We start from the raw sequence: 22,987 nt of genomic DNA, 5'->3' as shown, positions 1-22,987 counted from the left end.
ACTCTAAATCATGTTCGTTTTCGGCCTCACCATCTCAAAATTCGACTTTATATGTTTTTTTTTAATCTCAACCAGTACCTTACATAAAGATTAATTAATTTAAAAAAGTTATTTAGTCAATCGGACCACGAACTCTAATGGATCTAATAAGTAAAATGAAGTATATCTTCACTCAAATTTCTCCGTTGCCATTTCATTTGTCGCCGAAACTCGAATGGATTACGACATTTGAAAATGAGATGGGTTGAGAAGGGAAGTTGGTGTCCGAGTGGATCGAAGTCGCGATAGTTCAAGTGGTAGAGCAGCTGCGTATTAAACCGAAGGTCGTGAGTTCGAATCCCAACACTGACTTTTTTATCTCAACCAATACCTTACATAAAGATTAATTAATTGAAAAAGTTATTTGGTCAATCGGACCACAAACTCTAACGGATTTATATGTATTGATTACTGACTGTTCTAAATCCAACGAAACATACCAACCAGCGTTTGCCATGTTTCAAAAATGGCAATCATTACCGGAGTAAATGAATCAGCTTTGAAAATGGATGTTGAATGAGTACAATAGACAGTCATTTGCATACCCTGTTTCTCGCCTATTACATCAATGGACCGAAGTGTGTGGCGATTAGTGACCGTTAGTCGATGATTATTCGGAAATCGTGAGCTGCGGTCTGGTGTGACGTAGGTTTCGGAAAAACATTTTCTTTATCGTGCCAACGTTTCGATCTTTATTGAGTCCTTTGACACTTTGAGCCCTGAAGATGATGCCATTAAACATCGAACGTTGGCGCGATTAAGAAATTGTTTTTCTGAAACCTACGTCACACCAGACCGCATCTTACAATTTCCGAACAAGCATTAGACCGAAGTTTGCTGTCTGTAATCGTAGAAGACAAGGCTAGTTCAGTTTCAGGCGTTAACAACTGTTAGAGGACAAATTGCTGCCAATTCCAGGATTTCAAGTTATCATACGAAATTGTACTTTCCTTGTTGATCTAAATTTGGAGAATCCCGAGTTTGTCAATTATTGATATACATGGTGTCCATTTTAGATGGCCCGGCTGAATTTCTCTTGAACCAATGATGTTATCAAAAAAATGCGTCTTTAATATCGTTTTAATCTAGTTTAAATTTTTTACCTTTTTTTGAAGAAAAATTATACAGGGTACAGCAGGCCGTGTTCACCTTCAAAAGCTCACATACGACTCTATATATCGTGACATATCATGTTTAATTTTTTATATTGAGAACAATGGTGCAATCGGATTTTAAATTAGTAATTAAATGATAAAGTTATGGCAAAACAGTCAGATTTGGTCTTTATTAATCACATTTCATTTTCGAAGCGCCGGCCTTACGTAAAGAAGCAAAGCGTTTCTCTTTGTAAGCACTCATCACCGGTGCTCACAGCAGTAGAGTCAGGGGTGATGGATTGACAAGCATTTTCTGTCAAGAAATACATTCTAAAACGGAAGAAGTATCAAAAGTCACAACTTGGAAAAAGTATATGAAGGGTAGGTATATCACCACAATCATCGCAATTTCAGAAATAGTTGTTTAATTGAGTTATTATTACAAACAACCCAAACAAAATCCTACAGCACTGGCTACCCACCATTTTGAACACCAACATAATTTCTACTTTAACAATCCAAAAATATTACACACAGAACAAAACAAACATAAACATAACTTTTTAGAAATGGTTTACTTCAACAGAGATAAACGCAGCATCAATTACAGAACAGATACATGTAAACTCAGTCGCAGCTACGCTGATGATATTAGTATATCATCAATCAAATTCAATATCGATAACATACATTTATCATCATCACATCACACAAAACATATAATACAACATGTAAAACAATGTGTGGTGTAGTGACCGTTAATCGATATTTATTTAGAAATCGTGAGATGCGGTCTGGTGTGATGTAGGTTTCAGAAAAACCCTCAATAAAGATCGAAACGTTGGCACGATAAAGAAAATGTTTTTCTGAAACCTACCTCACACCAGACAGCATCTCACGATTTCTAAATAAATATAAAACAATCATCACATTCCACACATCAAACATTTCTATACAGTCTATTTCTTCAACAATTTTGCTTTCCTTTTCCTAATTATCCCCGTCTATACAATCCTGACCGGATAATCAGGCCAAAACTTTACCCACGTTTTTTCCCATTGTCGGCTCCTTTTGTCTTTCTATCTCGACGTCCTTCTTGACCCCTTCAACATCCAACGTATACAGACATAAAACATCAATATCTCACTGGCACTCTCACATGACACACAAGAATGACACACCTACACAGAAAACAAACACTTTGAGTGAGTACAAATACTTTGATTGAATCTATAATTTCTAGCATTGTATAAATTCATTTTTTTCACATTCTACATGTATTTGTAAAATTTAAAGAATATTTATAAATGCCAGGCCCTGAAGATGATCTAAATAAAGATTGAACCGTTCGCACGATAAAGAAAAAGGTTTTCACACCAGACCACATCTCACGATCTCCAAATTATTAATAGAAAGCAAACTTATATTAATAGCAAAACAGCCGTAAGTTCCTTTACATGAAGTTACATGAATATGAAGATTATTACATAACAAAACATGCAAATCTCTAGACAACGCAGGCTGCTTGATGTGTCCCAGTTAAATGAACAGTGCCATTAGCTGGCTCCATGTGTGTTTTAGAAGGGCATCGATTATTTGGGTCACTATTCTGATTCTTGGAGGACAGGGTGTTTTATTGTATAGTACTGATAGTCTCGTGCTGCCTATTGAGTGTTCAGCATGAATGTATTTATTGGTGTGAATGTTTAATGTGGCGGGATATTGGTCCCAATATCCCGTATCCTATCAGGTGTGAAGAGAAATGTAGGCAAATCCAGTAATGGTATGTTAAGGATAATTTAAGACATGTGTGGTGATTAGTGACAGTTAATCGATAATGATTCAGAAATCTTGAGATGCGGTCTGGTGTGATGAAGTTTCAGAAAGAAAAAAAAGGTTTTTCTGAAACCTGCTCACACCAGATCGCAGCTCACGATTTCTGAATGATAATTTAAGAGTGGATCTGTGATTTAGGAACGGATTGCGTTGGGGACTGAAATAACCTAGCTGTTGATAGCCCCTAGAGCCCAACCTTGGCGGATAAAGACATCTATCACGAGCGGGATTTCCCTAAGGTTCTGCCTTAACACTCCAAGCCTTGAGGAATTCCTCAACGTGTGTGGCGGCGCCCTTCAGGCCGCGATGGAAGGAAAATCCCGAATCACTATCTTTCTTTCCTTCTATGGTTTCGGATGCTGTTAAACTTAAAATACTGTTAAGTTTTGGTGATGAGATCTTCTTTAGAGGACATACGGAATGCTGTTAGTTTAACGATGTAAAAATATGCAAGCATTCGCGTGTTTTGATAAATCTCCACTCAAAACTTTATATGCAATTTTATAATTCTTGTTCGATAAATGCAAAGGTGGGCCGCGTAGAAAGGAACGTAAATACTAAAGCTTTTCCGTATCTGGCAAGGTTTTATTCTCGTGTATCACAGAAATCTTGGAAATCCTCAGAATATATATTTATATTATTTTTGTAAGTTTCAGTTTATTAGACATCGAAGAGGTTTGAACTTCTGAATCAGGGTTTCTCTTCGGAGAAGGTTGAGCTGCGACAGCTTTGACCAAGAAAAACATTTCATCAAACGAAATGTCGCTGGCGGTTCTGGCAATTCTTTGTTTTTCTTTGACAGCATCACTCAAAGTCAGAATTTTATCCTGGATTTTTCTAAAGACTTATAAATCATTCTATCTTGTTCAACCAAGCCAAAACAAACAAAAAAGGAAAAACGTGGCACATTGTCAGGTTTTAATTTCTTTGCAATGTCGTTAACAGCTTGCAAGCGGGCAAAATATTTCTGCATTTTTGGAACAGAGGAATTTAAGTTTGTTAATTACCTCACGACATACGGTGAATATAAGTGCGGTTTACACAACATATATTATTATTTGGAGATCGTGAGATGCGGTCTGGTGTGTCGTAGGTTTTAGAAAAACATTTTGTTTATCATGCCAACGTTTCGATCTTTATTGAGATCATCTTCATAAACATTGTTTAAATTATACAAATACATGAAGAATGTGAAATAAGTGAATTTATACAATGTATAATTGATTTGTATACCGCATCTCACGACCTCCAAATAATAATTAACTAACAGTGGCTAAACACCACACATTACGACACCCAATAATGACACATCTACACGGAAAACAAACACTTCGAGTGAGTACAAATACTTTGATTGAGTCATTGTATAAATTCACTTTTTCACACCCTAAGTGTGCTTGTATAATTTAAACAATGTGTATAAACAGCAATGTTTATAAATCCCAGGCGCTGAAGATGATCTCAATAAAGATCGAAACGTTGGCACGATAAAGAAACTGTTTTTCTAAAACTATGTCACACTAGACCGCATCTCACGATCTCCAAATAATCATTAACTAACGGCCACTAAACACCACACATTGTATATTGTTAAGTCAATTAAAGGAAATTAATAGGTTGATCTTTTAAATGTGAAAAGAGAACGTGAGATAAATGAAATTATGCTCATTTCGTTAGAAAGTAATTACGCTAAATAAACAATAACTGGTTATAATTCTCTATCGTTGTAACTTTCGGTGGAGTGTACGCGAAAGATTACAAAAATAAATACAGCTCACTTTGCTTATTAAATATTTAAATTAAATTGATCTGCTTATTATTTTGATTATTACTCCTTAAAACACCTAGAACGCAAATAAATCGGAATAACCTTTACGATAGGAAGTTCCCAAACATAGTAAGTCGTAAATGTGTTATTAACTAGTCGAACTTGAAATTGAACAAACACAAAAAAATACATCTAGATGACACTACTTGGCAAGTCGGGGCTTTTAGCCCTAGTCGGGCAGTATGCGAGGCTTGAAAAATGCAGACGAGTTGCAGTAAATAAAACTAAATCCTTGACCGGAGGACCATTAAATAAATATATGTTAGATTGTGTAAATATTATATTATTATTTACAATAAATTGTTATTAATTATTTTTTATTTTATGATGAATTAAGTGTTAATAAATAATTATTAATCAATTAATTTAATTTCGTTTAATTTTATTATTAATTATTGTTCATATTAAATAATATAAGCGGTGAAAAAAGGGGTTAAAGAATCAACGGAAATGAGGTTACTCGCCGTTCGGAGATGCCACACAGAGATTTCCTCTATGTTTCGGGTTCCAGGGCTGGTACTCAAGTGATTGTTGGCATAACAGAGGGTGAAGCGTCTCAGTACTTGTGTTCTTTAGATACCCAAAATGCAAGTTTTCTTTTAATGTTGCTACAATTTATTCCACAATATAAATTTGGGCCTGCGGGGGTCCCGAGGGTCCGATTTTAGCAATTGAATAAGATATAACGTCGGCTGTAATTCTCACATATCCTGAGACCCTTCCCGGTAGCTGTTAAAGGATCCAAGCTTTTTACATTATTAAGACAGTTCTGGCCATTTTTGAGATAATTTCATTGACAAATGAAATTCATTTGGGTAATAATAAATTAAAAAGTTAGGTCTGAAATAAGCTTACGTATTGTTTATGGTATTGTACGCTTAACCGATTAAAAATTTGTCAGATTAAATTCACTATTTTTCGTGGTACCCTTGACCAATTAATAACATTCAGTTACTTAAGGTTTTAAGATGAGATAAAAAAGTCAGTGTCACAAGCGGGATTCGAACCCACGACCTTCGGCTTGATACGCCGCTACTCGACCACTTGAGCTATCGTGATTTCGATCCCCTCGGGCACTAACTTCCCTACTAATACTAACTTTTAATTAATTAAAATGAAGTACGCTTCACTAAAGCTCTAGGTGGTCATTTCATTTGTTGCCGAAAATCCAACCCGATTACCAACATTTGAAAAATGGAAAAAGGAGGGAAAATTCAAAAGGTGGGATTGAGATGGGAAGTTAGTGCCCGAGGGGATCGAAGTCACGATAGCTCAAGTGGTAGAGTAGCGGCGTTTCAAGCCGAAAGTCGTGGGTTCGAATCCCTCTCGTGCCATTAACTTTTTTTCATCTCATCTAAAAACCTTAATTATTTTGTCAGATTATTTAAAGATCGTGAGATGCGGTCGGATGTGACGTAGGCTTTAGAAAAATATTTTCTTTATCGTGCGAACGTTTCGATCTTTATTGAGATCATCTTCAGAGCGTGGGATTTATAAATATTCTTTTAATTTTACAAATACATGTAGGATGTGAAAAAAATGAATATACAATGCTAGAAATTTTAGATTCAATCAAAGTATTTGTACTCACTCAAAGTGTTCATTTTCTTTGTAGATGTGTCATTCTTCTGTGTCGTGTAGAGAGTGCGAGTGAAATATTGCTATTTTATGTCTATATACATAGATTTTGAAGGGGTTGGGAAGGGCGTTGGGATATAAAGACATTTTTATATGAGTAGTCGGCTTCTTTGAGGTGAAAGGAGCTGACAATGGAAAAAAAATGGTTAATGGTTCGGCCCGATTATCTTTTCAGGATTATAATGACAGTGGTAATTAAGGAAAGGAAAGCCAAATTGTTGAAGAATTAGACTGTGTAGATATGTTTGATGTGTGGTACATGATGTTTATTTTATGTTATATTGTATGTTTTGTGTGATGTGATGATGATATATGTATGTTATCGATATTGAATTTGATTAATGATATCGGCGTAGCTGCGAATGAGTTTACATTTATCTGTTCTGTAACTGATGCTGTGTTTAACCCTGTTGATGTAAGCCATTTCTAAAATTACGTTTAGTTTGTTTTGTCCTGTCTTTAATATTTTTGGATTGTTGAAGTCGAAAATGGGTTGGTGTTAAAAATGGTGGGTAGCCAGTGCTGTAGGATTTTTTTTTTGTTTTTTTTTCAATCATTGATATGTTGCTTTACTATTTTATGCAGATATTGGGATGTAATACTGACGTAAGTTGCCAGACAATTTTAACAATTGATTTTGTAAATTACGTCAGATTTATTTGTTACTGGAGTGTGATCTTTAATTTTGGAAAAAAGTGTGTGATTTGTTTTATAGTGTTTGAAAGCTATTTTAAAGTTGTCAGAAGAGAGAAATGTGTTTAATTTTAATTTAGATTTAATTTATAGGCCGTGAATGAATGGCATGGAAATGTATGTTGGTTTGTCTGTATTTGATAGATATGATGTAGTTATTATTTATAATAGTGGATGGTATTAGTATTGTATTTGTCACTTGAAAACAGCGAATTATTTAATTTAGAGAAACATTTTTTTGTGTATAGGTTTGTTTTTTACGTCTGTATTATAAGGTCAACAGTACAATTTTTCAATTCAGAATAATGTTTCAATCAATGTTTTTACATTGATTAAATGGAGCTGTCAATAAAAGCATTTAATTTATAATCAAATGTAATAAGGTTTATTGCAATTTCTTTTGTAAATATTTGAAAGATTAAACCTTGGTCTACCCTGGGAAAATGTCTACGCCTTTTTCAGAAATTTAACTCTCTTTTCAAATCCTGAACACGCTCGGATAATCAGAACGAAAATTGGAGATTCTAGGTTCATTTTCGATGTTAGGTCCTATTACTTCCAGCGAAAAAATAAAGAACCTAACGACTTGAAAATAGGACACCCTTTGTGCCGGTATTTCGGCTACTACGTTCGGTCGCACTAACGCCCAATAATTTGTTGCCATTACGTTCCTTCCCGCTCTTTATATTGAAATCGTAATTGGTTCTACGCTGATAAAAAAATTAAATAGCAAGCGTCGAAATGGCTGCAATTACCGGCAGAGTATAAAGCGGTAGAATAAATATGATCTGGCAAATTACGGTTGAAAATTTGAGATTCGATAGTAGAAATAGTTGAGCAAAAAATCCCTTGTGAATAAATGAGCCAGAAATAAAGGAATATTCTCGAAAGTAAACTAACTTTATGGTTGGCACTCAGACACTATTAAATAATTTTTACATTTAAAAGATTTCTTTTTCGTTTTAGAGCTTAATACATAATACAATAAATCGTTCAAAAAACAAAGCTAATAACCAAGACGAAAAAATAAAATAAGAGAAAACAAATATATATGTTAAATTACGTTTAGTTTAGTTCGAATGACTTTCGACTGCAATCTGCAAACCACAGATAAAATATACTCTTCTCGTACTCCACAGCATGAATAAACACAGAAGTATTAAATATAATTTACCCTCGACCGTCTGGTCGAACTAAAAACCAAACTCAATTTGCCTCTCTGAGCCCCCAAGGAATAGTTTATCTGTGGAAGGGGACGGCGGGTGGATTGAAAAGCGAGTAGGTCCGAAAAGTTTACGATAGCTTACGAAAAATATTTGTCTTACCTATTATCAAGAAACCGTTTTGATCCGTTTTCGTTATCGGCTTAACAGTATTGAAGTAGATGAAAAAAGCAAAAACTAAAACGTTATGTAAAAAAGGCGAAAGATTTATTCGTTATGAAGGGAGACCAGAGGGGTAGCCGAGTGGTTAGCATGAGAGACTCTCACGCCGCGGTCGTGGGTTCGATTCCCACCGTCGCCTCTGGCCCTTTTTTCCCGATAACCCCCAATTTGATCAACATATATAAGAGATTCGTCATGGCTAATATGCAAAGATCATAAGGCCAATTTAAAAAAAAAAAAAAGTTATGCAACTAAAGCGTTTTAAAAGGTATTCTTCTAATTGTATATTTTATTGAGCAGTGTGTTAAGGGATTCTATTGGGAAAAAAAATCTGAAGAGTACTGATTATTCGGAAATCGTGAGATGCGGTCTGGTGTGATGTAAGTTTCAGAAAAACATTTTCTTTATCGTGCCAACGTTTCGATCTTTATTGAGATCATCTTCAGGGCCTGGGATTTACGAACATTCTTTAAATTTAACAAATACATGTAGGATGTGAAAAAAAGTAAATTAATACAATGTAAAAAAATATTTTTTATATTCAATCAAAGTATTTCTACTCCTTCAATGTTTGTTTTCTGTGTAATTGTGTCATTCGTGCGTGTCGTGTTGAGAGTGCCAGTGAGATATTGCTGTTTTATGTTTTTACTACTTTAATTAGTTTTATACTTCTGCTTTGAGTGAGTAGAAATAATTTGAATGAATATAAAAAGTATATCTTGGACTGTATAAATTCACTTTTTTCCTCATCCTACATATATGTGTTAAATTTGTATTAAAAACAATGTTTGTAAATCCCAGGCCCTGAAGATGTTCTCAATAAAGATCGAAACGTTGGCACGATAAAGAAAATGTTTCTGAAACCTTCATCACACCAGACCGCATCTCACAATTTCTGAATAATCTTCGACTAACGGTAACTAATCACCACACAATTTTAACAACTTCATAACAAAACTTACTCAGCATCTTTATAGTGTAACCCTGGCGTTATTTCAGGTATCGGGAGGATCACAAACTTATGGATCAACAAGCTAAAGCACTTATAGCAATAAAAAAGTGTATGAAGGAGAACCGCCATTTCTTTCGAGATGCCAATATTTTTTTTACATCAATTTAAGTTTAACTTTGTCAATCTTATAGTATTATTGACATGTGAAAACACCTAGTCTTTGTTTGTGAGTCGATTTACTGTGCAATTCGTCTTGATTTTTCGAAACGTTCTGCACGGGAAAATGATCAATATCGGTTCATGATAAACGTAACCTTTTGTACTCTCGGGGCAATCGGCGGAAATTCGCTCTGTGGTTCTGGAATAATTTGTAATTCATGAGGGCCAAGGCTGTCGTAAAGTTCCTTTTCTCATTACCAACAAATGAAAGTGATCAAGAAAGTCGGTTTAAACTTCTTACAGGAACTTGGTTCGTTGTGGAGAATAGTAAAGTCATGGAATGACACTGTAATTGTGATCAATGAACTGATTTAACTAGTTAGGAATTAATTTGAATTATTTTGCTTAATTTAATCTGGCAAAGGTATTTTAGCACTTATAAAAATAGGAAAATAAAACCAAGTAAAAACACATTAATTTTTAATTTTTGACCAGAACCACTTTTTTAATATCTACAGAAATATTATTTGTTAAATGAAAGACATACGGATTAGTCATATCATCGTTAATAACTCTTTACCAGTAAACGCTCTGAATAGCCACGAAAAGAATCCTAAAAATGAACAATCCATCTTTTCCCGTTGGTTCAGATGATGGATGATGGGCTAAATCTGACCAAGAAAAACCTTATATATTTGCTCGACATCTTCACGAAACTCTCACACGTCATCCTGAGCCTGACAATGTTTCAATCGAAAAGGATATTGATGAATACCTTATATCTTCCTTTCTAATATCCTTCCCTCGAAAGCCGTCTCTCCTGATGAGGTCAAATATTTTCCGTCAAGCGTATCAAACCGTTAATTTTCTGGTTTTGACCTAATTACATCCTAAATTCTCAAACAGCTCGTTCATAAAGCTATTGTATTCCTAACATACCTTTACACTTGTACATTCCGTAATATCCATTTCTCCTTACACTGGAACTATTCGAAGAACGTGCTTTTCTTGAAACCTGGCAAACCATTCAAAAATCCTCATCGTTAGTGATTATTTGGAGATTTTGGAGTTTATAAACATTGTTTACATTATACAAATACATGTAGGATGTGAAAAAATGAATTTATACAATGTTAGAAATTTTAGACTCAATTAAAGTATTTGCACTCATTCAAAGTGTTTGTTTTCTGTATAGATGTGTCAGTATTGGGTTCCATGTTGAGAGTGCCAGCGAGATAGTGATGTTTTTGTTCATATACTTTGGATTTTGATGGGGTGGAGAAGGAGGTAGGGATTGAAAAATATTTTGATATGAGGAGTAGGCTTCTTTGTGGTGAAAGGAGCCAACAATGGGAAAGGATATTCAACATACATAATAATTATTCAGAAATCGTGAGATGCGGTCCGGTGTGATGTAGGTTTCAGAAAAACATTTCCTTTATCGTGCCAACCTTTTGATCTTTATTGAGATCATCTTCCGGGCTCAAAGTGTTTGTCTTCTGTATAATTGTGCCATTCTTTCTTGTCGTGTTGAGAGTGGGCACTTCCTACCCACCATTTTTAACACAAATACAATTTCGACTTCAACAATCAAAAAATATTACACACAGAACAAAACAAACATAAACGTAACTTTTTAGAAATGGTTTACATCAGCAGAGAAAAACACCATAAATTACAGGATAGTCACATGTAAACTCAGTCGCAGCTACGCGTTAAAGCGCTAAATCATGAATCAATTTCCATATCGATAACATACATATATCATCATCACATCAGACAAAACATATAACATAACATATAAAAAATCATCACATTCAACACTACACACAATAATGACACATCTACACAGAAAAAAAAACCTTTGAGGGAGTACAAATACTATGATTGAGTATAAAATTTCTAGCATTGTATAAATTCATTTTTTTACATACTACATGGATTTGTATAATTGAAACAATGTTTTTAAATCCCGGGCCCTGAAGATGATCTTAATAAAGATCTAAACGTTGGAACGATAAAGAAACTGTTTTTCTAAACCCTACGTCACAACAGACCGCACCTCACGATCTCCGAATAAAACGTCCAACTAAAAGCGAAGGGGGAAAAATAAAATATGACTTACTGCTTGACCCAAATACACATTGATTTACATTGGTTTACATTTTTAATATGAAATTATCACTTATTTGTAATAATTGGAGGCGTCATTTATCGCTTAAAGATACGAGTTTTTATTTGAGCCGATATTTTATTGACACTGTTTAAAACATCCAATACTTTGTATACCCGGTCTTTGATATGGAAGAACAAGGAAAGGGACAAATCCACTGTTCTCGAATATCTTCCCTTTCAATTTATGAATAAGGAATAATGACCTAGGTCTCATTAGGAGAACCTCGACCTTGTTTTCGGACAAAGGGAGAAACATCCAACTGGAAACAGGAAAGGTTGCCTCACCGCACTGGCATATTACCGGGAATTAGAATTGGATCCAATCGTCCTGGAACCGCGGAGGCGCATTTCATCTTCTTTTCTTACTTTTCAATTGCTGATTACCAGAGAAAAGAGGTGGAATCTTTTCTAATGTTGAACTTTGAAACTATGTAACACATTATGTTGGAATAAAACTCTTGACAAGATAAATAAGAAATAATTTCCTTTTAGCGATTATTATTAAATTATTTAACACAAAGCTTAGGAGTTCTACAAGAAACAGAGCAAAAAGTAAAGTATACAAACAGATCGTACAATTTAAAATACAGAATAAAGAAATACATTAACGTCCAACTTCATCAATCGTCGATCGAACTCGTAAAATATACTAAATAAACCAAAATCTGTCATAAAATAAAACATAAATATAGTGGAATTTTTGTAAATTTTCATAATTGATTTCTATTCAATTTCTTTTGTTCTAAAGAAGTACCTTCTTTTCTTTTGAAGTCAAGGGGTGGGATTTTCCGGTGAGCTTTGATAATAATTAATTATTCCTTTGGTGCAAAGTCTTGACCCATGCCCTTCGGCTAAATACGACGCTGCTCTATCACTTGAGCAATCGTGACTTCAAGGCGTATCAAGCCCAAGGTCGTGGGTTCGAATCCCGCTCGTGACACTGATTTTTTTATTTCAACCAAGACCTTGCATCAAGGGAATAATTAATTGAAATTATTTCATAATTTTGATGAATTTTGGGCAGTTTTAATCGAGTTCGATCAGGACACATTTACACGTGTGGAACCATCGAAATACTAAAATGAAACAAACATGAGCCAATGTAGCAAATACAAAACACTACTTGATATTAAAGAAATACTTTTTACATAAGATTGCATAAATATTCATACAATTATAATTACATATTACTAACATTCTTGTCTATGTGGGTGAACTACTAAAAAATTTTAATTTCATTCGTCGAAAAATTTCTCTTCAAAAAACCTATGTATCTAAGAATAGTTGTGAAAGAATTTGTTTGCAAATTGTATATCACAAAAAGTAAAGGAAAATTAGTAATATTAATAAAACCTTTAAATTTCTTCACATCTGAATATCTTAAAAGTTAAAATAATTTTGTTCTTAACTCAACAAACTAAACATTCGTATGAAAATAATTAATATATCCCAGTTATGTATGTACGTTTCGAATTGTTTGTATATATCAAAAATATAAATTTTAAATTACTGGAAAAAGTCTTACGTTTTGGAGACCAAAATACCATTATTAAATAAACTATTACTACTATAACCATCATAACAGAAGCTAAACTACTTTTTCATTGATTTTAAAGTTGTTTTTGATAGTGTACACAAAAATTGGTTGATTTATAAATTAATTATTTGACTTACGAGTGTCGTCCAAAGTACTTAACATCCCGAGAATTGTATACAAAGATGCTGCTTCTTCCCTTACAGTAAACGAGGGATATTCAGAATTATTTCCCTAACCCTTGTGGTGTTTGGCAGGAATGCATTTTGAGTCCCATCATTTTTTGCCTTTTCATTAATAACCGCTGTATTTTAAAGGTGTTCGAGTTTTCAAGACTAAAGTTAAAGCATTATTGTACACTGATGATGTGTTGTCTGTAGGTGACAATTGAGTAAGTTTACAGAGGAACATAAAATTATTAGAAAGATATTGTGAGAAATAGAATTTGACTGTTACCCTTGCAAATTGTAAGGTAGTCATGTTTAGAAATGGAGGCCCCCACTGACTGTTTTTTTTTACCTGTTGAAATTGTAAAACGCCTACGCATATCTTGGAGCTACTCTTACATTTCGTCTCTCATTCAAATATCATTTGAAGCCGATTTTGTCTTGCAGCTTAAATGAGATTTAACTGAATTTGAAGTGGTTTCATATTAATGTACAACATCCCACTGGAAGCTACCTCACCATATTAAATCTGTCGCTAGGTTTGTGCTGTTCTATACATTCCAAGTTCGAGGATATCAATTATATAAAGTAGTTGAAAAATTTATGAAGTTTTTAGGTTAGGTTTAGCCTCTCCCCTCAACTCTAAGCTATATTTCAATTAGATAATGTTTTTATGTAAGGTTTTGTTAAAATGAAAAAGCTAGTGACCCGAGCGGGATTCGAAACCACGACCTTCGTGTAACATAAAAAATTAATTAATTGAAAGAAGTAATGTCGTCAATCAGACCACGAAATATAATGGATCTAGGCTAGATATTGATTTAGAAATATCCACGGTCTTATAGATGATATCTACACAGATGTTTCACTTTCAAATTCATTCTGCATTTCACTTGCAAATTCTTAATCTCCCTGATTCCCTCCTTTCAAAAATTACTGCTCTTGACATAATAAGACCCAATACGTTCTGGTTCTCCCACTGGCATATTCTACTTTCCATTTCAATTTTTCTTGATTCTCGTCTTGCAAAGATCAGTGAATTCATCGGGAGGGGCAGTCAACCTTGCCTGGCATCAACTTTTAATAATTAAGTAAATTTAGAATAGACCCAATAAAGCTAGCTCAATTTAATTTTAAAAGGTAATTTTTATTTTGTTAAGTTGTTTCCAATTTATATTGTTGGCAAGGTTTTCATTTTACTTTTTATTTTAATAAATTGTTACCTTTTTCTAAAAGGCCGTTAGTGTTATTTCACAACCAGTTCTTTTTCCCTTTTAAAGTCCTTTCAATTTAAGTTTAAATTAAGTTTTTAAACCTATTTATACCTTGAGGGACCCAAGAGAGATAATTAACGCTATAAATAGTAGTAGTAGAGCGTGTTTTTTCTCTTTTTTTTCGTTGGGGAATATTTATGACAATAAAATTTGAAAATACCCGCCAGCCGGTAGGAGGCGTAACAAAAGAGCGAAGGGAGAAGAGATGGAGGAAAAGCGGCAGATATGATCGAAGTTGAGCTTTCGAAGAAAGAAATTGGACGCAAGTCGAAGATAAAAAATGGGAAAAAAGAAGAATCGGAGAAAGCAAACAGAAGAGCCTTCAATATTTGCCTCCCCAAAAATAGGTTTTTGTTATTTTGCGTTTATTTAAAGACTTGAGTAAATTTATTTGATTATTTTGTTGTAAATTTAGAATAGACATAATAGAGCTAGCTCAATTTAATTTTAAAAGGCCGTTAATACCATTTCACAACCAGTTTTTTTTCTTTTAAATTCCTTTTAATTCAAGTTTTTAAACCAATTTCTACATTGCGGGTTCCACGAGAGAAAATTAAGGATAATCTTTTTCAAGGAATGCAAAAGCGTTTAATGGACGAGAGTCGTTCCAGAGGTAGAAGAATTAAATTAAATAAAACAATTTTTTTATACATTTGTATTTGTTTTTGAATTGTTTTCTGCTTTCCTCAATAATTATTTATTTAGAATTATATAATAAACATATTCTTTTTAAATGTATTTATTTTTCAATCAACCTATTCGTTCCCTTTTGTTTTGTTTTTTATTTATTTTACATGTTTATTTACACAATATTTGTATGTTTACATAGTTAAGTGTTATATTATAAATTATTTTTATATCTTGTTTTCTATATCATTCTTGAAACATCCTTAAATGTTGTCGTGGGAAGAGGTGAGTGAAACAGGAGAAGAATACATTATGTAGTCGTGTCAACCTCCGGCTGAAGGAATGGAATAATTGCAAGCTGTAAATTCGTTTTCCTTGTACCTAGAGTTAAGAAAAAAAATATTTTTATTAATATTATTCGGAAAGTGTAAAATGACGTACACTGTTTTTAGACCCTCTGCCTGGTTTAAATGACAGTAAAGGCACGTTTTTGTAGTTAAGAAGGTGGGAAAGGTTAAAATGATTTTTCTAAATGACACCACTTAAACACACTCGAAACCGAGCCCCTGTTGACTTTCACAGTTTTGGACAGCTGTATAAATTTGTGACAAAGGCGATGTTTAAACAGTGGCTATGATTGCCAGAGAAGATCGGTTTTTCTCAGACCTTCATTTAAGTGGGAACTCGAAGTAACAGCACTTAACCGGTATTCGTGAATATTTTCTTTTTAAAATGGTCTCATTTTCATTTCAAAACGGATAAAAACGTTTTGAAGTTCTTTCGGGTCATACAGCACCGATTTGTAACTTTGGTATTTGTTCGAGTTTCCATTTAAGACGTCCAATCAGAAAGGGAATAATTTTTCTTTTATATTACAAAATGAAAACCAACCTGCCCTAATCTCGGTTCGCTTGATGGGAAAACTTTTCTCAAAGGCAAACCCCAAGGTGAGAATTGGGCTAACTCCGAAATTTAAATTATTAAGATGTCTATTTAATTTGAAAATGGCAAAACGTCCCGGGGGTCGGGGCTTAGAATAGAATTACAAAAGAAAACTCGGAGCAATTTAAACGAACAGGGTTTAGAAGAGAGCTTGAATGGAGCTCCGGTTTAGTTGTCTCTTTTGTGCGTTTTGTTTAAGATTCTAATAAGATTTTCATAATCCAATCGCCATGGGCGGTGGCCCGACAATTTTTTAATCGGATCTTCAATAAACGATGATTCATGTTCGTCAATTAGATTTCTTGAATTACACCCTTGTAATCAGAAGGAAAAGACTTGGAGTGAAAATTAATTGAATCCGAGGAATCGTAGTTTACTCAAATTTCTGAACTGTAAAACACCTGAGCCGTTTTTGCTTACCACTAAGTCGCACTTAATATTTTATCTTTCTCCAGCAGATGCTGATACTTTTGTAACGCATCTGAATATAACAATATACCCAAACGTCCTGAGCTATCATCTAAAGTACATATACCTATTCTGTTTCCACGTTTAGTTGTTATCACTTTAGCTGTGAACGCTAACCCAATTACCGTTGTCAGTTTTCCATTTATAGTAGGATTCACATCTTTTAATCTTAATCCACTAGTGTAGTTTACTCAGTTGTTTCACATCGAGAAAACGATGAGCTCCAATACAAACTTTGTCAAAATAGAATTTTATTCAGAAATTCAATCGTTCGAAAAGTGCAATTTGGTTTATATCCAATATCCTGGTCTGCACATTTCGCAGATCTATCCAATAATCTCACAACTTCAGATATCATAATTTTAAAATAGCAAAAGCGGTATACCAAAAACCATTATGATCTATCTGAGACGACTAAACTGAATGTTAAACATTAGAGACATTTAAATCTAAAAAGTATCTTTTAATTGCTGTTTTCATATTTAATTTCCCTCCCAATTTTGATTTTTAGCCATTTACAACAAAACTAATTTAAAATCGTTCAACGGACTGAACCTAAATTAGTGTTTAGCGGAATGGAAAATCTCACAAGGATTTATCTTCGAACCTAACATAATATTATTGGAGATATTTGAACTTTTGAAGCAACTGTAATACTATTATATTTTGATGTCAAAAATGAATAGCATATTTAATTAGTTCAGGGCGAATTTGTGACTTTTTAAAATGACAAAAAATTTAAAAAAAACTTTTCTTGAAAACGACTGTAATTATGTAAACTGTCTTGGTTTTAAACTGTACAAAAAATTAAATTGGAAAGAATAAATTGATTTGATAAGTAAGAAAAACATCAATACTCATTAGGCTCTGAAAGCTTACGAATGCTGTAGAAATTTCCATTGTGAGAATGATTTATTTAGTAGTGTTGCACAAAAGTTTCATTTGTAGTATTATATTCTGGAAAGATCCTATGCAGTAAAGTTGCTGAAAATGGTAGAATAGGTATTGAGATTAATTTATTGAGTAAATATTGAACCATTACAAAACATTCTTTTGTAAACGAAATGTGATAACAGTACGCCCATGTTCCAATTTACGTAAATGAAAATACGTAAAATAAATATATAAAAAACTGTGAATATCAATAGCACATCAATTGAATGTAATAGCAAAAAATTATAATAATTTAATTGTTCTGTATTGCTAAAAAAAACTGTAAATTCCCTTGAAATTATTGGATTAAAATTCTATATTCTTCATCCCCAGAATATAAAAATTTTGCGAACAAAACTTTTCTTGTATGTCTTAACAAAGACATCAATAAAAAATATATGAATTGCAAAATATTGTAACATAGGTGTGGTTTGTATAAAATTAAAATCTAGTGACTTGCCATACTATGTAAAATTGTGACTGCAAATATCTTTCTACGTATTCGCACTGGTAAAGTATTCGCCACGTTTTTATTTTATTTTTACGTATTAGATATTGAGAAGAGTTTTACCAGTAGATCTATTTCTTCTTATTAGTGCTGCTTTTCTCAACAACATTTTCATTATGTACTAATTTCTATTTTTGTGAAGTTTTATCAGTTCTGGGTTAAAGTTGTATCCTCTAGATTTGATCGTGTCTGCTGTTTATGGGTCGCCTAATGTTTTTTTTTTGGAATTTCCCGCCTTTTCTTTATCTTTATGGCAATTTATTTAAGTGCGAATTCAGTTTTATTGTCCTGAAAGAAAGAAATTCACAAAATAAAACGCCTCCTTATCAAGGCGCTCGCATAGATTACTAGGCCAAGACTGGTCGGTTGTGCAGGTTTAACATTACATAGCGCCGTATTTCTCAAGTTCAATATTACTCGATTCTAATTTTTTTTACTTCTCCATTTCTCTTTCAGCTTCTTATTGTGATCATTAGTTCAGTGAGATTTTAAACACAAATTTTTGTTATTGCTGATTATTTTCTCCATTTCTCTCTTTTCCCTTTGCCAGTTATTTTATTTTAACTGTCATCCAGCAACCGCATACTCTTGGTTATTCAGCATTAGGTATACTCATCGTTCAGCGTATTTTCTCGTTCTGTGCCATTTGAAATGTAAAAGTTGACTATGATTTTCGGAGTATTCTGTTTAAAAGTTTCGGATGGGATTGCCTAAATACTTAATTTCTAAGCCAAATATTACTGAGATACAATCTTAAAGTTGTTCTAAATATTCCTTACGTTGAGAAAAAAAAGTGTGAGTGTATACACCCTGTATATGAATCATGGAAACCAGCATTCCTTTACTGAGCACGAAAGAGCAAGCTGGACAAATCGAAAAGGAAAATCTGACAAATGAGTCGAAAGTTGACGGGAAAAAGAGCTAGATTTGTCTAGTCTTCCTAAATCACTTAATAGACTCTTCCTTATACTACGTATAGTAGGCAATACAACTTTAAATAATTAACGATGTGAATAAATTCAAAAATTTAAATGATAATTTTAGAAATTTTTCCACAATTTGAATAATCTTGATTGATTTGTACATTTCCAACATCGTCAAACTGATAAACCAATTTCATCGGTTCATATTTAATGAACTCAGAACGAACTGAATTTTAGTTATCCTGTAAACCATGAAAAATACCACATTATTTTTTAAACATCGTCCCTAAAAACTTTTATTATTATCATTGATTTATGTTAAACAATTTTAATCCATTATTTGTGTTTATTTTTTTACATTACTAAATAAAAATCAGGTATATGGCCAATTAGAATATAATATAATAATATGCTTTATGCTCATGGCGCATTTGAATTTTTATTGTAGCTGTAATCATAACTAATGAAATGGATTTAAAATCATCCTCCCAAAATTCGTTGCGAGACGCGAAAACACATAAAAACAAGTTAAATTGTAATTCTATTTGATAGAAAAAACAATTGAACAATAAAATTAATTCGATTTTTGGAAGAAAAAAAGAATATTTGCTAGTTAAAAATTTAATTATTGAACAGGCTCAAATCTAATTTCCGTCCATGATGAATGGTGGACTCGATCCGTTCAAAAATTAGATTAGACTAGATTTGCCGAGGGTGAAGCCCCAAGAAATAGCATTCGTAACTCACCCAAGATACTGCATTCGGCCATGAGTTGGAAAACGGTTTCGATCGACCTTGAATTGCACATTGAACCGATGCCGTCGTTAACCGTTAACCACAAAGGTGAATTCGAACGAAAAAATCCACATCTGAGTTTTATTAGCAAGATCAGAAAGTATTAAGCGTTGCAAGATATTTAAATTTAGGCTATACATCAGAAAGCTATGAGATCAGTGAATAGCCAAAAAACATCACATAGATTGAGCACGTTTTAAGCAAATATCTAATTATCTAATTATAATTATTTATCATCTCAATCTTGTTGGCTTAGTTTGGATTTTGAAAATTCAAGACCTGGCAGTTTTCGTATCTAGAATTGAATAGTAATTGTTTTTTGCATTGTAATAAGTATTACATATACAAAACTACATAAATAACACAAAGGCACACAAAGGTAACACAAAGGCTTTCAAAACAAAAACCTCAGAAAATAGAAATCACTCATTTGTTTTTTATTGGTTTTCATCAAAACATGATATATATATTTTATATACATTATACAGGGTGAATTGCTACTCGTGCTACAAACTTCTCCAGTAGATTCTTGACCCTAAAATGAACAAAAAAGTTCATATTGACCATGGTCCGATTCTCAACCATTTCAGAGTAATTTCGCTTTTTATCGATTTTGAAAGATATCACGTCCTGGCGTCGGAAAATCGTGATATCTTTTAATCTAAACATTTCTCTTAAAATCTATAAGCACCGTTGAAATCCCCGTTAATTTTTAGAGAGAATCAAAATCATAATTCCATTGAAATTTTTTAATTTAATTTAATGCCCATTTAGTATGTAATGCTTAAGAAGTTTACAAACAGCTAGAAGGTCAAGGAAGAAAGACCCAAACGTTTTGCCACCTTCATCTTCTTATTGAAAAATTAACGGGGATTTCAACGGTGCTTATAGATTTTAAGAGAAATGTTTAGATTAAAAGATATCACGATTTTCCGACGCCAGGACGTGATATCTTTCAAAATCGATAAAAAGCGAAATTACTCTGAAATGGTTGAGAATCGGACCATGGTCAATATGAACTTTTTTGTTCATTTTAGGGTCAAGAATCTACTGGTGAAGTTTGTAGCACGAGTAGCAAGTCACTCTCAAACATTAGCAATCCTTGAACCACCATTTTTTCTCTTTTTGTCATCAACATCTTGGTCTCACAACCACTAAATAAGAAAATGACGAGTGCGTTGGAAGCGTTATTAAATCAGGTAGTTTTCCTCAAATTTGCTGCCTTCTGAGACTAAAATTAGAAACTCTGGATTACTTTATACACTTTCCGATTTACACAATTTTCCACTCTTTTTGTAGTTCTGGCTGAAATAAAACACAAAAAATTAGCCCAAACATTTTGCCACCGTCATCTTCTTATTGAAAAATTAACGGGAATTTCAACGGTGCTATTAGATTTTCAGAGAAATGTTTAGATTAAAAGATATCACGATTTTCCGACGCCAGGACGTGATATCTTTCAAAATCGATAAAAAGCGAAATTACTCTGAAATGGTTGAGAATCGGACCATGGACAATATGAACTTTTTTGTTCATTTTAGGGTGAAGAATCTACTGGAGAAGTTTGTAGCACGAGTAGCAATTCACCCTGTATATATATATATAAAATTTTTAGTAATAGTTTTTTAGTTTTATAATTTATATAGCAGAAGTCATATCAACCCTCAGGGTGCCGGTGTTTTAGAAAACAAGCCATTTATTGTTGGGTTCGAATGCACGGGCCGCTGGAATCGAACCCGGGACCTTTACCTTACAGTGATGAGCGCCATGTAAACGCCTAAACCGTTGCGGCTACCGACGCCCCTCATATTATATTATCTATAGTTTTACAACTAAACTGTGCTTATGTACAAATGGCTTTTTTGTCTGTCTGAGGATTCGTATTATATTTTAATATTTTCTCCCACAATCAAAGGGCCTTGTTAGAATTAGGTTGCCTGCTGGAGTTAATCTAAATTTAATTCTGATGTCTGGAGTGTTCAAAGGAGATGATATAGTAGAAATGATGAATGGTGGAGTGAGTGGGTTGTTCAATCTTACTGTGAGTAGGAACTATCTTTTTAAAAATATTGGTGTTATAGTTGTTTAAAGAAGCACACTTGAAGTTTCTCGATTTTTTCTAGCTCAGCCCCATAGAAGGCCAAGGCCGCTACAATGGAATCAAAGAGCTTAACTTTAATTTCCAGCGATTTGCATTTTCCTCGAATTAGGATTTCCTTCGTTTTTCCCAAAGCTTTCTTGCCCTTGGTAAGAGCATTATTCGTGGCTAGGGCAAAAGTCATACAGTTAAACGAAATGCCGATATTTATACGAATTCACATACTCGATAATGTGTGGTGTTTAGTGACCGTTAGTTAATGATTATTTGGAGATCGTGAGATGCTTTTTACAAATCAATTATACATTGTATAAATTCATTTTTTTCACATCCTTCATGTATTTATATAATTTAAATAATGTTTAGAAATCCCAGGCATCCAGCATGCGCAGCGCTTCAATAAATGAATCCGCACTGTCATTACCTGTCTGCGAAAGGAATGTATGCGATGTTGATAGCTTTGTCCAACTTGACCCCTACGATGTTGTGAGAGTTCCAAAAAGAAACGAAATCAGATACAAATATAGAAAATATTAGGGGAAACAGTGATTTGCCTTACAATGAGCCCTTGCTGGTGTGGTGTTCAGTAAGCCAATGTTTGTTTGGAGATCGTGAGATGCGGTCTGGTGTGACGTAAGTTTTAGAAAAACGTTTTCTTTATCGTGCCAACGTTTCAATGTTTATTGAGATCATCTTCAGGGCCTGGGATTTATAAACATTGTTTAAATTTACAAAAATTAATTTATACAATGCTAAAAAATTTTAGATTAAAAAAAATTATACAATGCTATTAAATTTTAGATTTATAAAAAGAAAGAATTTATTCAATGCTAGAAAATTTTAGTTTAAAAACAAATAAAAAAATTTATACAATGCAAGAAAATTTTAGATTCCATCAACGTAAATCTTCTAAAAA

At 33.3% G+C, this 22,987-nt stretch overlaps 1 protein-coding gene and 1 non-coding gene across 2 annotated transcripts in view; one reads left to right on the top strand and one right to left on the bottom strand.

Annotated features, from left to right (window-relative positions):
* LOC112127441 overlaps positions 1-22,987 on the bottom strand; it is a 194,351-nt gene that overhangs the window by 12,868 nt on the left and 158,496 nt on the right. The window lies entirely within an intron of this gene.
* Positions 6,062-6,134, top strand: Trnae-uuc. The gene has a single exon. It is a non-coding gene; the product is annotated as a tRNA-Glu (tRNA).

This window comes from Cimex lectularius, unplaced genomic scaffold (assembly GCF_000648675.2).
Source record: "Cimex lectularius strain Harlan isolate CLEC.00 unplaced genomic scaffold, Clec_2.1 scaffold163, whole genome shotgun sequence".
In the NCBI taxonomy this organism is placed as follows: domain Eukaryota; kingdom Metazoa; phylum Arthropoda; class Insecta; order Hemiptera; family Cimicidae; genus Cimex; species Cimex lectularius.
Note: the sequence above shows the minus strand (reverse complement) of the source record. Positions and strands in the feature narration are given on the sequence as shown.